Here is a 16,053-nt window from a genome sequence, read left to right on the forward strand (position 1 = left end):
AACCTGAATTGATCTGGGACGTTAAACCGTTAAACTAAACCGCATTCCCTGTAATTTCATGTGCCAAGTAGAGATTTTCGTACCTTCCGCCTATTAGGCCAACGCTCCAACCCGATGGCGAATCCATAAACGAGGTTTTTTGAAGCTCACGTAATCCATAGCAAAATTGCCTAATGTACCCACCGAAGCAACCGGTCTCAATAGCGTGTGTTCAACCAAGCGTACATTGTGTTGTTTAACATAACACCATCGATGTTGAGTTACCGTAACTCGCTTACGCTAAAATTGAGAGTGATTGATAGGTCTGATTCAGCACCTAGTGCCTCATGAATACATTAGACCCAGTGCTTTACTCTGTCTGAGAACGCGCACTTTGCGTCTCTCATAATCCATTATGGGCAGCTAGTCGCCCATACTAAGCAGCTCAGAGGATCGCGATCACCCGCTTACGCTAAAATTGAGAGTGCTTGATAGGTCTGATCCAGCACCTAGTGCCTCATGAATACATTACACCCAGTGCTTGACTCTGTCTGAGAACGCGCACATTGCGTCTCTAATAATCCATTATGTGCAGCTAGTCGCCCATACTAAGCAGCTCAGAGGATCGCGATCACCCGCTTACGCTAAAATTGAGAGTGCTTGATAGGTCTGATCCAGCACCTAGTGCCTCATGAATACATTACACCCAGTGCTTGACTCTGTCTGAGAACGCGCACATTGCGTCTCTAATAATCCATTATGTGCAGCTAGTCGCCCATACTAAGCAGCTCAGAGGATCGCGATCACCCGCTTACGCTAAAATTGAGAGTGCTTGATAGGTCTGATCTAGCACCTAGTGCCTCATGAATACATTACACCCAGTGCTTGACTCTGTCTGAGAACGCGCACATTGCGTCTCTAATAATCCATTATGTGCAGCTAGTCGCCCATACTAAGCAGCTCAGAGGATCGCGATCACCCGCTTACGCTAAAATTGAGAGTGCTTGATAGGTCTGATCCAGCACCTAGTGCCTCATGAATACATTAAACCCAGTGCTTGACTCTGTCTGAGAACGCGCACATTGCGTCTCTAATAATCCATTATGTGCAGCTAGTCGCCCATACTAAGCAGCTCAGAGGATCGCGATCACCCGCTTACGCTAAAATTGAGAGTGCTTGATAGGTCTGATCCAGCACCTAGTGCCTCATGAATACATTACACCCAGTGCTTGACTCTGCCTGAGAACGCGCACATTGCGTCTCTAATAATCCATTATGTGCAGCTAGTCGCCCATACTAAGCAGCTCAGAGGATCGCGATCACCCGCTTACGCTAAAATTGAGAGTGCTTGATAGGTCTGATCCAGCACCTAGTGCCTCATGAATACATTAAACCCAGTGCTTGACTCTGTCTGAGAACGCGCACATTGCGTCTCTAATAATCCATTATGTGCAGCTAGTCGCCCATACTAAGCAGCTCAGAGGATCGCGATCACCCGCTTACGCTAAAATTGAGAGTGCTTGATAGGTCTGATCCAGCACCTAGTGCCTCATGAATACATTACACCCAGTGCTTGACTCTGTCTGAGAACGCGCACATTGCGTCTCTAATAATCCATTATGTGCAGCTAGTCGCCCATACTAAGCAGCTCAGAGGATCGCGATCACCCGCTTACGCTAAAATTGAGAGTGCTTGATAGGTCTGATCCAGCACCTAGTGCCTCATGAATACATTAAACCCAGTGCTTGACTCTGTCTGAGAACGCGCACTTTGCGTCTCTCATAATCCATTATGTGCAGCTAGTCGCCCATACTAAGCAGCTCAGAGGATCGCGATCACCCGCTTACGCTAAAATTGAGAGTGCTTGATAGGTCTGATCCAGCACCTAGTGCCTCATGAATACATTAAACCCAGTGCTTGACTCTGTCTGAGAACGCGCACTTTGCGTCTCTCATAATCCATTATGTGCAGCTAGTCGCCCATACTAAGCAGCTCAGAGGATCGCGATAACCCGCTTACGCTAAAATTGAGAGTGCTTGATAGGTCTGATCCAGCACCTAGTGCCTCATGAATACATTACACCCAGTGCTTGACTCTGTCTGAGAACGCGCCCTTTGCGTCTCTCATAATCCATTATGTGCAGCTAGTCGCCCATACTAAGCAGCTCAGAGGATCGCGATAACCCGCTTACGCTAAAATTGAGAGTGCTTCATAGGTCTGATCCAGCACCTAGTGCCTCATGAATACATTACACCCAGTGCTTGACTCTGTCTGAGAACGCGCACATTGCGTCTCTAATAATCCATTATGTGCAGCTAGTCGCCCATACTAAGCAGCTCAGAGGATCGCGATCACACGCTTACGCTAAAATTGAGAGTGCTTGATAGGTCTGATCTAGCACCTAGTGCCTCATGAATACATTACACCCAGAGCTTGACTCTGTCTGAGAACGCGCACATTGCGTCTCTAATAATCCATTATGTGCAGCTAGTCGCCCATACTAAGCAGCTCAGAGGATCGCGATCACCCGCTTACGCTAAAATTGAGAGTGCTTGATAGGTCTGATCCAGCACCTAGTGCCTCATGAATACATTAAACCCAGTGCTTGACTCTGTCTGAGAACGCGCACATTGCGTCTCTAATAATCCATTATGTGCAGCTAGTCGCCCATACTAAGCAGCTCAGAGGATCGCGATCACCCGCTTACGCTAAAATTGAGAGTGCTTGATAGGTCTGATCCAGCACCTAGTGCCTCATGAATACATTACACCCAGTGCTTGACTCTGTCTGAGAACGCGCACATTGCGTCTCTAATAATCCATTATGTGCAGCTAGTCGCCCATACTAAGCAGCTCAGAGGATCGCGATCACCCGCTTACGCTAAAATTGAGAGTGCTTGATAGGTCTGACCCAGCACCTAGTGCCTCATGAATACATTAAACCCAGTGCTTGACTCTGTCTGAGAACGCGCACTTTGCGTCTCTCATAATCCATTATGTGCAGCTAGTCGCCCATACTAAGCAGCTCAGAGGATCGCGATAACCCGCTTACGCTAAAATTGAGAGTGCTTGATAGGTCTGATCCAGCACCTAGTGCCTCATGAATACATTACACCCAGTGCTTGACTCTGTCTGAGAACGCGCCCTTTGCGTCTCTCATAATCCATTATGTGCAGCTAGTCGCCCATACTAAGCAGCTCAGAGGATCGCGATAACCTGCTTACGCTAAAATTGAGAGTGCTTCATAGGTCTGATCCAGCACCTAGTGCCTCATGAATACATTACACCCAGTGCTTGACTCTGTCTGAGAACGCGCACATTGCGTCTCTAATAATCCATTATGTGCAGCTAGTCGCCCATACTAAGCAGCTCAGAGGATCGCGATCACCCGCTTACGCTAAAATTGAGAGTGCTTGATAGGTCTGATCCAGCACCTAGTGCCTCATGAATACATTACACCCAGTGCTTTACTCTGAGAACGCGCACATTGCGTCTCTAATAATCCATTATGTGCAGCTAGTCGCCCATACTAAGCAGCTCAGAGGATCGCGATAACCCGCTTACGCTAAAATTGAGAGTGCTTAATAGGTCTGATCCAGCACCTAGTGCCTCATAAATACATTAAACCCAGTGCTTGACAATGTCTGAGAACGCGCACATTGCGTCTCTCATAATCCATTATGTGCAGCTAGTCGCCCATACTAAGCAGCTCAGAGGATCGCGATAACCCGCTTACGCTAAAATTGAGAGTGCTTGATAGGTCTGATCCAGCACCTAGTGCCTCATGAATACATTACACCCAGTGCTTGACTCTGTCTGAGAACGCGCACTTTGCGTCTCTCATAATCCATTATGTGCAGCTAGTCGCCCATACTAAGCAGCTCAGAGGATCGCGATAACCCGCTTACGCTAAAATTGAGAGTGCTTGATAGGTCTGATCCAGCACCTAGTGCCTCATGAATACATTACACCCAGTGCTTGACTCTGTCTGAGAACGCGCACATTGCGTCTCTAATAATCCATTATGTGCAGCTAGTCGCCCATACTAAGCAGCTCAGAGGATCGCGATCACCCGCTTACGCTAAAATTGAGAGTGCTTAATAGGTCTGATCCAGCACCTAGTGCCTCATGAATACATTACACCCAGTGCTTGACAATGTCTGAGAACGCGCACATTGCGTCTCTAATAATCCATTATGTGCAGCTAGTCGCCCATACTAAGCAGCTCAGAGGATCGCGATAACCCGCTTACGCTAAAATTGAGAGTGCTTAATAGGTCTGATCCAGCACCTAGTGCCTCATAAATACATTAAACCCAGTGCTTGACAATGTCTGAGAACGCGCACATTGCGTCTCTAATAATCCATTATGTGCAGCTAGTCGCCCATACTAAGCAGCTCAGAGGATCGCGATAACCCGCTTACGCTAAAATTGAGAGTGCTTCATAGGTCTGATCCAGCACCTAGTGCCTCATAAATACATTAAACCCAGTGCTTGACAATGTCTGAGAACGCGCACATTGCGTCTCTAATAATCCATTATGTGCAGCTAGTCGCCCATACTAAGCAGCTCAGAGGATCGCGATAACCCGCTTACGCTAAAATTGAGAGTGCTTAATAGGTCTGATCCAGCACCTAGTGCCTCATAAATACATTAAACCCAGTGCTTGACAATGTCTGAGAACGCGCACATTGCGTCTCTAATAATCCATTATGTGCAGCTAGTCGCCCATACTAAGCAGCTCAGAGGATCGCGATAACCCGCTTACGCTAAAATTGAGAGTGCTTCATAGGTCTGATCCAGCACCTAGTGCCTCATAAATACATTAAACCCAGTGCTTGACAATGTCTGAGAACGCGCACATTGCGTCTCTCATAATCCATTATGTGCAGCTAGTCGCCCATACTAAGCAGCTCAGAGGATCGCGATAACCCGCTTACGCTAAAATTGAGAGTGCTTAATAGGTCTGATTCAGCACCTAGTGCCTCATAAATACATTAAACCCAGTGCTTGACAATGTCTGAGAACGCGCACATTGCGTCTCTCATAATCCATTATGTGCAGCTAGTCGCCCATACTAAGCAGCTCAGAGGATCGCGATAACCCGCTTACGCTAAAATTGAGAGTGCTTGATAGGTCTGATCCAGCACCTAGTGCCTCATGAATACATTACACCCAGTGCTTGACTCTGTCTGAGAACGCGCACTTTGCGTCTCTCATAATCCATTATGTGCAGCTAGTCGCCCATACTAAGCAGCTCAGAGGATCGCGATCACCCGCTTACGCTAAAATTGAGAGTGCTTCATAGGTCTGATCCAGCACCTAGTGCCTCATAAATACATTAAACCCAGTGCTTGACAATGTCTGAGAACGCGCACATTGCGTCTCTAATAATCCATTATGTGCAGCTAGTCGCCCATACTAAGCAGCTCAGAGGATCGCGATAACCCGCTTACGCTAAAATTGAGAGTGCTTAATAGGTCTGATTCAGCACCTAGTGCCTCATAAATACATTAAACCCAGTGCTTGACAATGTCTGAGAACGCGCACATTGCGTCTCTAATAATCCATTATGTGCAGCTAGTCGCCCATACTAAGCAGCTCAGAGGATCGCGATAACCCGCTTACGCTAAAATTGAGAGTGCTTGATAGGTCTGATCCAGCACCTAGTGCCTCATGAATACATTAAACCCAGTGCTTTACTCTGTCTGAGAACGCGCACATTGCGTCTCTAATAATCCATTATGTGCAGCTAGTCGCCCATACTAAGCAGCTCAGAGGATCGCGATAACCCGCTTACGCTAAAATTGAGAGTGCTTAATAGGTCTGATTCAGCACCTAGTGCCTCATGAATACATTACACCCAGTGCTTTACTCTGTCTGAGAACGCGCACATTGCGTCTCTAATAATCCATTATGTGCAGCTAGTCGCCCATACTAAGCAGCTCAGAGGATCGCGATAACCCGCTTACGCTAAAATTGAGAGTGCTTAATAGGTCTGATTCAGCACCTAGTGCCTCATAAATACATTAAACCCAGTGCTTTACTCTGTCTGAGAACGCGCACATTGCGTCTCTAATAATCCATTATGTGCAGCTAGTCGCCCATACTAAGCAGCTCAGAGGATCGCGATAACCCGCTTACGCTAAAATTGAGAGTGCTTAATAGGTCTGATTCAGCACCTAGTGCCTCATAAATACATTAAACCCAGTGCTTGACAATGTCTGAGAACGCGCACATTGCGTCTCTCATAATCCATTATGTGCAGCTAGTCGCCCATACTAAGCAGCTCAGAGGATCGCGATAACCCGCTTACGCTAAAATTGAGAGTGCTTGATAGGTCTGATCCAGCACCTAGTGCCTCATGAATACATTAAACCCAGTGCTTTACTCTGTCTGAGAACGCGCACATTGCGTCTCTAATAATCCATTATGTGCAGCTAGTCGCCCATACTAAGCAGCTCAGAGGATCGCGATAACCCGCTTACGCTAAAATTGAGAGTGCTTGATAGGTCTGATCCAGCACCTAGTGCCTCATGAATACATTACACCCAGTGCTTGACTCTGTCTGAGAACGCGCACATTGCGTCTCTAATAATCCATTATGTGCAGCTAGTCGCCCATACTAAGCAGCTCAGAGGATCGCGATCACCCGCTTACGCTAAAATTGAGAGTGCTTAATAGGTCTGATCCAGCACCTAGTGCCTCATGAATACATTACACCCAGTGCTTGACAATGTCTGAGAACGCGCACATTGCGTCTCTAATAATCCATTATGTGCAGCTAGTCGCCCATACTAAGCAGCTCAGAGGATCGCGATAACCCGCTTACGCTAAAATTGAGAGTGCTTAATAGGTCTGATCCAGCACCTAGTGCCTCATAAATACATTAAACCCAGTGCTTGACAATGTCTGAGAACGCGCACATTGCGTCTCTAATAATCCATTATGTGCAGCTAGTCGCCCATACTAAGCAGCTCAGAGGATCGCGATAACCCGCTTACGCTAAAATTGAGAGTGCTTAATAGGTCTGATTCAGCACCTAGTGCCTCATAAATACATTAAACCCAGTGCTTGACAATGTCTGAGAACGCGCACATTGCGTCTCTAATAATCCATTATGTGCAGCTAGTCGCCCATACTAAGCAGCTCAGAGGATCGCGATAACCCGCTTACGCTAAAATTGAGAGTGCTTGATAGGTCTGATCCAGCACCTAGTGCCTCATGAATACATTAAACCCAGTGCTTTACTCTGTCTGAGAACGCGCACATTGCGTCTCTAATAATCCATTATGTGCAGCTAGTCGCCCATACTAAGCAGCTCAGAGGATCGCGATAACCCGCTTACGCTAAAATTGAGAGTGCTTAATAGGTCTGATTCAGCACCTAGTGCCTCATGAATACATTACACCCAGTGCTTTACTCTGTCTGAGAACGCGCACATTGCGTCTCTAATAATCCATTATGTGCAGCTAGTCGCCCATACTAAGCAGCTCAGAGGATCGCGATAACCCGCTTACGCTAAAATTGAGAGTGCTTAATAGGTCTGATTCAGCACCTAGTGCCTCATAAATACATTAAACCCAGTGCTTTACTCTGTCTGAGAACGCGCACATTGCGTCTCTAATAATCCATTATGTGCAGCTAGTCGCCCATACTAAGCAGCTCAGAGGATCGCGATAACCCGCTTACGCTAAAATTGAGAGTGCTTAATAGGTCTGATTCAGCACCTAGTGCCTCATAAATACATTAAACCCAGTGCTTGACAATGTCTGAGAACGCGCACATTGCGTCTCTCATAATCCATTATGTGCAGCTAGTCGCCCATACTAAGCAGCTCAGAGGATCGCGATAACCCGCTTACGCTAAAATTGAGAGTGCTTGATAGGTCTGATCCAGCACCTAGTGCCTCATGAATACATTAAACCCAGTGCTTTACTCTGTCTGAGAACGCGCACATTGCGTCTCTAATAATCCATTATGTGCAGCTAGTCGCCCATACTAAGCAGCTCAGAGGATCGCGATAACCCGCTTACGCTAAAATTGAGAGTGCTTGATAGGTCTGATCCAGCACCTAGTGCCTCATGAATACATTACACCCAGTGCTTGACTCTGTCTGAGAACGCGCACATTGCGTCTCTAATAATCCATTATGTGCAGCTAGTCGCCCATACTAAGCAGCTCAGAGGATCGCGATCACCCGCTTACGCTAAAATTGAGAGTGCTTAATAGGTCTGATCCAGCACCTAGTGCCTCATGAATACATTACACCCAGTGCTTGACAATGTCTGAGAACGCGCACATTGCGTCTCTAATAATCCATTATGTGCAGCTAGTCGCCCATACTAAGCAGCTCAGAGGATCGCGATAACCCGCTTACGCTAAAATTGAGAGTGCTTAATAGGTCTGATCCAGCACCTAGTGCCTCATAAATACATTAAACCCAGTGCTTGACAATGTCTGAGAACGCGCACATTGCGTCTCTAATAATCCATTATGTGCAGCTAGTCGCCCATACTAAGCAGCTCAGAGGATCGCGATAACCCGCTTACGCTAAAATTGAGAGTGCTTCATAGGTCTGATCCAGCACCTAGTGCCTCATAAATACATTAAACCCAGTGCTTGACAATGTCTGAGAACGCGCACATTGCGTCTCTAATAATCCATTATGTGCAGCTAGTCGCCCATACTAAGCAGCTCAGAGGATCGCGATAACCCGCTTACGCTAAAATTGAGAGTGCTTAATAGGTCTGATCCAGCACCTAGTGCCTCATAAATACATTAAACCCAGTGCTTGACAATGTCTGAGAACGCGCACATTGCGTCTCTAATAATCCATTATGTGCAGCTAGTCGCCCATACTAAGCAGCTCAGAGGATCGCGATAACCCGCTTACGCTAAAATTGAGAGTGCTTAATAGGTCTGATTCAGCACCTAGTGCCTCATAAATACATTAAACCCAGTGCTTTACTCTGTCTGAGAACGCGCACATTGCGTCTCTAATAATCCATTATGTGCAGCTAGTCGCCCATACTAAGCAGCTCAGAGGATCGCGATAACCCGCTTACGCTAAAATTGAGAGTGCTTAATAGGTCTGATTCAGCACCTAGTGCCTCATAAATACATTAAACCCAGTGCTTGACAATGTCTGAGAATGCGCACATTCCGTCTCTAATAATCCATTATGTGCAGCTAGTCGCCCATACTAAGCAGCTCAGAGGATCGCGATAACCCGCTTACGCTAAAATTGAGAGTGCTTAATAGGTCTGATCCAGCACCTAGTGCCTCATAAATACATTAAACCCAGTGCTTGACAATGTCTGAGAACGCGCACATTGCGTCTCTAATAATCCATTATGTGCAGCTAGTCGCCCATACTAAGCAGCTCAGAGGATCGCGATAACCCGCTTACGCTAAAATTGAGAGTGCTTCATAGGTCTGATCCAGCACCTAGTGCCTCATAAATACATTAAACCCAGTGCTTGACAATGTCTGAGAACGCGCACATTGCGTCTCTAATAATCCATTATGTGCAGCTAGTCGCCCATACTAAGCAGCTCAGAGGATCGCGATAACCCGCTTACGCTAAAATTGAGAGTGCTTAATAGGTCTGATTCAGCACCTAGTGCCTCATAAATACATTAAACCCAGTGCTTGACAATGTCTGAGAACGCGCACATTGCGTCTCTAATAATCCATTATGTGCAGCTAGTCGCCCATACTAAGCAGCTCAGAGGATCGCGATAACCCGCTTACGCTAAAATTGAGAGTGCTTCATAGGTCTGATCCAGCACCTAGTGCCTCATAAATACATTAAACCCAGTGCTTGACAATGTCTGAGAACGCGCACATTGCGTCTCTAATAATCCATTATGTGCAGCTAGTCGCCCATACTAAGCAGCTCAGAGGATCGCGATAACCCGCTTACGCTAAAATTGAGAGTGCTTAATAGGTCTGATTCAGCACCTAGTGCCTCATAAATACATTAAACCCAGTGCTTGACAATGTCTGAGAACGCGCACATTGCGTCTCTCATAATCCATTATGTGCAGCTAGTCGCCCATACTAAGCAGCTCAGAGGATCGCGATAACCTGCTTACGCTAAAATTGAGAGTGCTTCATAGGTCTGATCCAGCACCTAGTGCCTCATGAATACATTACACCCAGTGCTTGACTCTGTCTGAGAACGCGCACATTGCGTCTCTAATAATCCATTATGTGCAGCTAGTCGCCCATACTAAGCAGCTCAGAGGATCGCGATCACCCGCTTACGCTAAAATTGAGAGTGCTTGATAGGTCTGATCCAGCACCTAGTGCCTCATGAATACATTACACCCAGTGCTTTACTCTGAGAACGCGCACATTGCGTCTCTAATAATCCATTATGTGCAGCTAGTCGCCCATACTAAGCAGCTCAGAGGATCGCGATAACCCGCTTACGCTAAAATTGAGAGTGCTTAATAGGTCTGATCCAGCACCTAGTGCCTCATAAATACATTAAACCCAGTGCTTGACAATGTCTGAGAACGCGCACATTGCGTCTCTCATAATCCATTATGTGCAGCTAGTCGCCCATACTAAGCAGCTCAGAGGATCGCGATAACCCGCTTACGCTAAAATTGAGAGTGCTTGATAGGTCTGATCCAGCACCTAGTGCCTCATGAATACATTACACCCAGTGCTTGACTCTGTCTGAGAACGCGCACTTTGCGTCTCTCATAATCCATTATGTGCAGCTAGTCGCCCATACTAAGCAGCTCAGAGGATCGCGATAACCCGCTTACGCTAAAATTGAGAGTGCTTGATAGGTCTGATCCAGCACCTAGTGCCTCATGAATACATTACACCCAGTGCTTGACTCTGTCTGAGAACGCGCACATTGCGTCTCTAATAATCCATTATGTGCAGCTAGTCGCCCATACTAAGCAGCTCAGAGGATCGCGATCACCCGCTTACGCTAAAATTGAGAGTGCTTAATAGGTCTGATCCAGCACCTAGTGCCTCATGAATACATTACACCCAGTGCTTGACAATGTCTGAGAACGCGCACATTGCGTCTCTAATAATCCATTATGTGCAGCTAGTCGCCCATACTAAGCAGCTCAGAGGATCGCGATAACCCGCTTACGCTAAAATTGAGAGTGCTTAATAGGTCTGATCCAGCACCTAGTGCCTCATAAATACATTAAACCCAGTGCTTGACAATGTCTGAGAACGCGCACATTGCGTCTCTAATAATCCATTATGTGCAGCTAGTCGCCCATACTAAGCAGCTCAGAGGATCGCGATAACCCGCTTACGCTAAAATTGAGAGTGCTTCATAGGTCTGATCCAGCACCTAGTGCCTCATAAATACATTAAACCCAGTGCTTGACAATGTCTGAGAACGCGCACATTGCGTCTCTAATAATCCATTATGTGCAGCTAGTCGCCCATACTAAGCAGCTCAGAGGATCGCGATAACCCGCTTACGCTAAAATTGAGAGTGCTTAATAGGTCTGATCCAGCACCTAGTGCCTCATAAATACATTAAACCCAGTGCTTGACAATGTCTGAGAACGCGCACATTGCGTCTCTAATAATCCATTATGTGCAGCTAGTCGCCCATACTAAGCAGCTCAGAGGATCGCGATAACCCGCTTACGCTAAAATTGAGAGTGCTTCATAGGTCTGATCCAGCACCTAGTGCCTCATAAATACATTAAACCCAGTGCTTGACAATGTCTGAGAACGCGCACATTGCGTCTCTCATAATCCATTATGTGCAGCTAGTCGCCCATACTAAGCAGCTCAGAGGATCGCGATAACCCGCTTACGCTAAAATTGAGAGTGCTTAATAGGTCTGATTCAGCACCTAGTGCCTCATAAATACATTAAACCCAGTGCTTGACAATGTCTGAGAACGCGCACATTGCGTCTCTCATAATCCATTATGTGCAGCTAGTCGCCCATACTAAGCAGCTCAGAGGATCGCGATAACCCGCTTACGCTAAAATTGAGAGTGCTTGATAGGTCTGATCCAGCACCTAGTGCCTCATGAATACATTACACCCAGTGCTTGACTCTGTCTGAGAACGCGCACTTTGCGTCTCTCATAATCCATTATGTGCAGCTAGTCGCCCATACTAAGCAGCTCAGAGGATCGCGATCACCCGCTTACGCTAAAATTGAGAGTGCTTCATAGGTCTGATCCAGCACCTAGTGCCTCATAAATACATTAAACCCAGTGCTTGACAATGTCTGAGAACGCGCACATTGCGTCTCTAATAATCCATTATGTGCAGCTAGTCGCCCATACTAAGCAGCTCAGAGGATCGCGATAACCCGCTTACGCTAAAATTGAGAGTGCTTAATAGGTCTGATTCAGCACCTAGTGCCTCATAAATACATTAAACCCAGTGCTTGACAATGTCTGAGAACGCGCACATTGCGTCTCTAATAATCCATTATGTGCAGCTAGTCGCCCATACTAAGCAGCTCAGAGGATCGCGATAACCCGCTTACGCTAAAATTGAGAGTGCTTGATAGGTCTGATCCAGCACCTAGTGCCTCATGAATACATTAAACCCAGTGCTTTACTCTGTCTGAGAACGCGCACATTGCGTCTCTAATAATCCATTATGTGCAGCTAGTCGCCCATACTAAGCAGCTCAGAGGATCGCGATAACCCGCTTACGCTAAAATTGAGAGTGCTTAATAGGTCTGATTCAGCACCTAGTGCCTCATAAATACATTAAACCCAGTGCTTGACAATGTCTGAGAACGCGCACATTGCGTCTCTCATAATCCATTATGTGCAGCTAGTCGCCCATACTAAGCAGCTCAGAGGATCGCGATAACCCGCTTACGCTAAAATTGAGAGTGCTTGATAGGTCTGATCCAGCACCTAGTGCCTCATGAATACATTAAACCCAGTGCTTTACTCTGTCTGAGAACGCGCACATTGCGTCTCTAATAATCCATTATGTGCAGCTAGTCGCCCATACTAAGCAGCTCAGAGGATCGCGATAACCCGCTTACGCTAAAATTGAGAGTGCTTGATAGGTCTGATCCAGCACCTAGTGCCTCATGAATACATTACACCCAGTGCTTGACTCTGTCTGAGAACGCGCACATTGCGTCTCTAATAATCCATTATGTGCAGCTAGTCGCCCATACTAAGCAGCTCAGAGGATCGCGATCACCCGCTTACGCTAAAATTGAGAGTGCTTAATAGGTCTGATCCAGCACCTAGTGCCTCATGAATACATTACACCCAGTGCTTGACAATGTCTGAGAACGCGCACATTGCGTCTCTAATAATCCATTATGTGCAGCTAGTCGCCCATACTAAGCAGCTCAGAGGATCGCGATAACCCGCTTACGCTAAAATTGAGAGTGCTTAATAGGTCTGATCCAGCACCTAGTGCCTCATAAATACATTAAACCCAGTGCTTGACAATGTCTGAGAACGCGCACATTGCGTCTCTAATAATCCATTATGTGCAGCTAGTCGCCCATACTAAGCAGCTCAGAGGATCGCGATAACCCGCTTACGCTAAAATTGAGAGTGCTTCATAGGTCTGATCCAGCACCTAGTGCCTCATAAATACATTAAACCCAGTGCTTGACAATGTCTGAGAACGCGCACATTGCGTCTCTAATAATCCATTATGTGCAGCTAGTCGCCCATACTAAGCAGCTCAGAGGATCGCGATAACCCGCTTACGCTAAAATTGAGAGTGCTTAATAGGTCTGATCCAGCACCTAGTGCCTCATAAATACATTAAACCCAGTGCTTGACAATGTCTGAGAACGCGCACATTGCGTCTCTAATAATCCATTATGTGCAGCTAGTCGCCCATACTAAGCAGCTCAGAGGATCGCGATAACCCGCTTACGCTAAAATTGAGAGTGCTTAATAGGTCTGATTCAGCACCTAGTGCCTCATAAATACATTAAACCCAGTGCTTTACTCTGTCTGAGAACGCGCACATTGCGTCTCTAATAATCCATTATGTGCAGCTAGTCGCCCATACTAAGCAGCTCAGAGGATCGCGATAACCCGCTTACGCTAAAATTGAGAGTGCTTAATAGGTCTGATTCAGCACCTAGTGCCTCATAAATACATTAAACCCAGTGCTTGACAATGTCTGAGAACGCGCACATTGCGTCTCTAATAATCCATTATGTGCAGCTAGTCGCCCATACTAAGCAGCTCAGAGGATCGCGATAACCCGCTTACGCTAAAATTGAGAGTGCTTAATAGGTCTGATCCAGCACCTAGTGCCTCATAAATACATTAAACCCAGTGCTTGACAATGTCTGAGAACGCGCACATTGCGTCTCTAATAATCCATTATGTGCAGCTAGTCGCCCATACTAAGCAGCTCAGAGGATCGCGATAACCCGCTTACGCTAAAATTGAGAGTGCTTCATAGGTCTGATCCAGCACCTAGTGCCTCATAAATACATTAAACCCAGTGCTTGACAATGTCTGAGAACGCGCACATTGCGTCTCTAATAATCCATTATGTGCAGCTAGTCGCCCATACTAAGCAGCTCAGAGGATCGCGATAACCCGCTTACGCTAAAATTGAGAGTGCTTAATAGGTCTGATTCAGCACCTAGTGCCTCATAAATACATTAAACCCAGTGCTTGACAATGTCTGAGAACGCGCACATTGCGTCTCTAATAATCCATTATGTGCAGCTAGTCGCCCATACTAAGCAGCTCAGAGGATCGCGATAACCCGCTTACGCTAAAATTGAGAGTGCTTCATAGGTCTGATCCAGCACCTAGTGCCTCATAAATACATTAAACCCAGTGCTTGACAATGTCTGAGAACGCGCACATTGCGTCTCTAATAATCCATTATGTGCAGCTAGTCGCCCATACTAAGCAGCTCAGAGGATCGCGATAACCCGCTTACGCTAAAATTGAGAGTGCTTAATAGGTCTGATTCAGCACCTAGTGCCTCATAAATACATTAAACCCAGTGCTTGACAATGTCTGAGAACGCGCACATTGCGTCTCTAATAATCCATTATGTGCAGCTAGTCGCCCATACTAAGCAGTTCGGAGGATCGCGATAACCCGCTTACGCTAAAATTGAGAGTGCTTCATAGGTCTGATCCAGCACCTAGTGCCTCATAAATACATTAAACCCAGTGCTTGACAATGTCTGAGAACGCGCACATTGCGTCTCTAATAATCCATTATGTGCAGCTAGTCGCCCATACTAAGCAGCTCAGAGGATCGCGATAACCCGCTTACGCTAAAATTGAGAGTGCTTAATAGGTCTGATCCAGCACCTAGTGCCTCATAAATACATTAAACCCAGTGCTTGACAATGTCTGAGAACGCGCACATTGCGTCTCTAATAATCCATTATGTGCAGCTAGTCGCCCATACTAAGCAGCTCAGAGGATCGCGATAACCCGCTTACGCTAAAATTGAGAGTGCTTGATAGGTCTGATTCAGCACCTAGTGCCTCATGAATACATTACATCCAGTGCTTGACTCTGTCTGAGAACGCGCACATTGCGTCTCTCATAATCCATTACGCGTGCAGCTAGTCGCCCATACTAAGCAGCTCAGAGAATCGCGATATACTAAAACTGATTCGTTATTTCCTCTAGCAACACACAGCAAAGCGCTCTGTTATCCCCTGTAGTTGGCAGCCTGTTCTCAGTGGCTTTGACGGTCGCGTTCGCCAGTCCTACGCGAAGCCTGCATGACTTGTTTCTTCAAAAAGGCGTCGCTTTAAAAATGATGAGAAACATGTGCTGTGGTTTAGCTTGTTGTTGAACGCGAGAGTAAAGGTGGATTCACACGACGGACCGAATAGCGAAGCGATCGGTCACGTGACCTCTGATCCGAGGTCCGTCCGTCCGCGGCGAGCATTCACACGGTGGGAGAGAATAGCAGACGACAGAGCGGACTTACTCTTTCTCCCAGGCACTGCGCGAGAGGAGAGCCTTGTTCTGGCGCGCTGTTATCGAGGGTAGCCTACCATGGACGATGCATGGACGGTGGGTGAATGCGCGGGTTGCGGCGGCCTACAGCTACTGCTGCTGCGCCGTTTTGCCAAAG

The sequence above is a fragment of the Amblyomma maculatum genome, chromosome 11 (assembly GCF_055883805.1).
Source record: "Amblyomma maculatum isolate TAMU_Amacu chromosome 11, ASM5588380v1, whole genome shotgun sequence".
NCBI lineage: Eukaryota > Metazoa > Arthropoda > Arachnida > Ixodida > Ixodidae > Amblyomma > Amblyomma maculatum.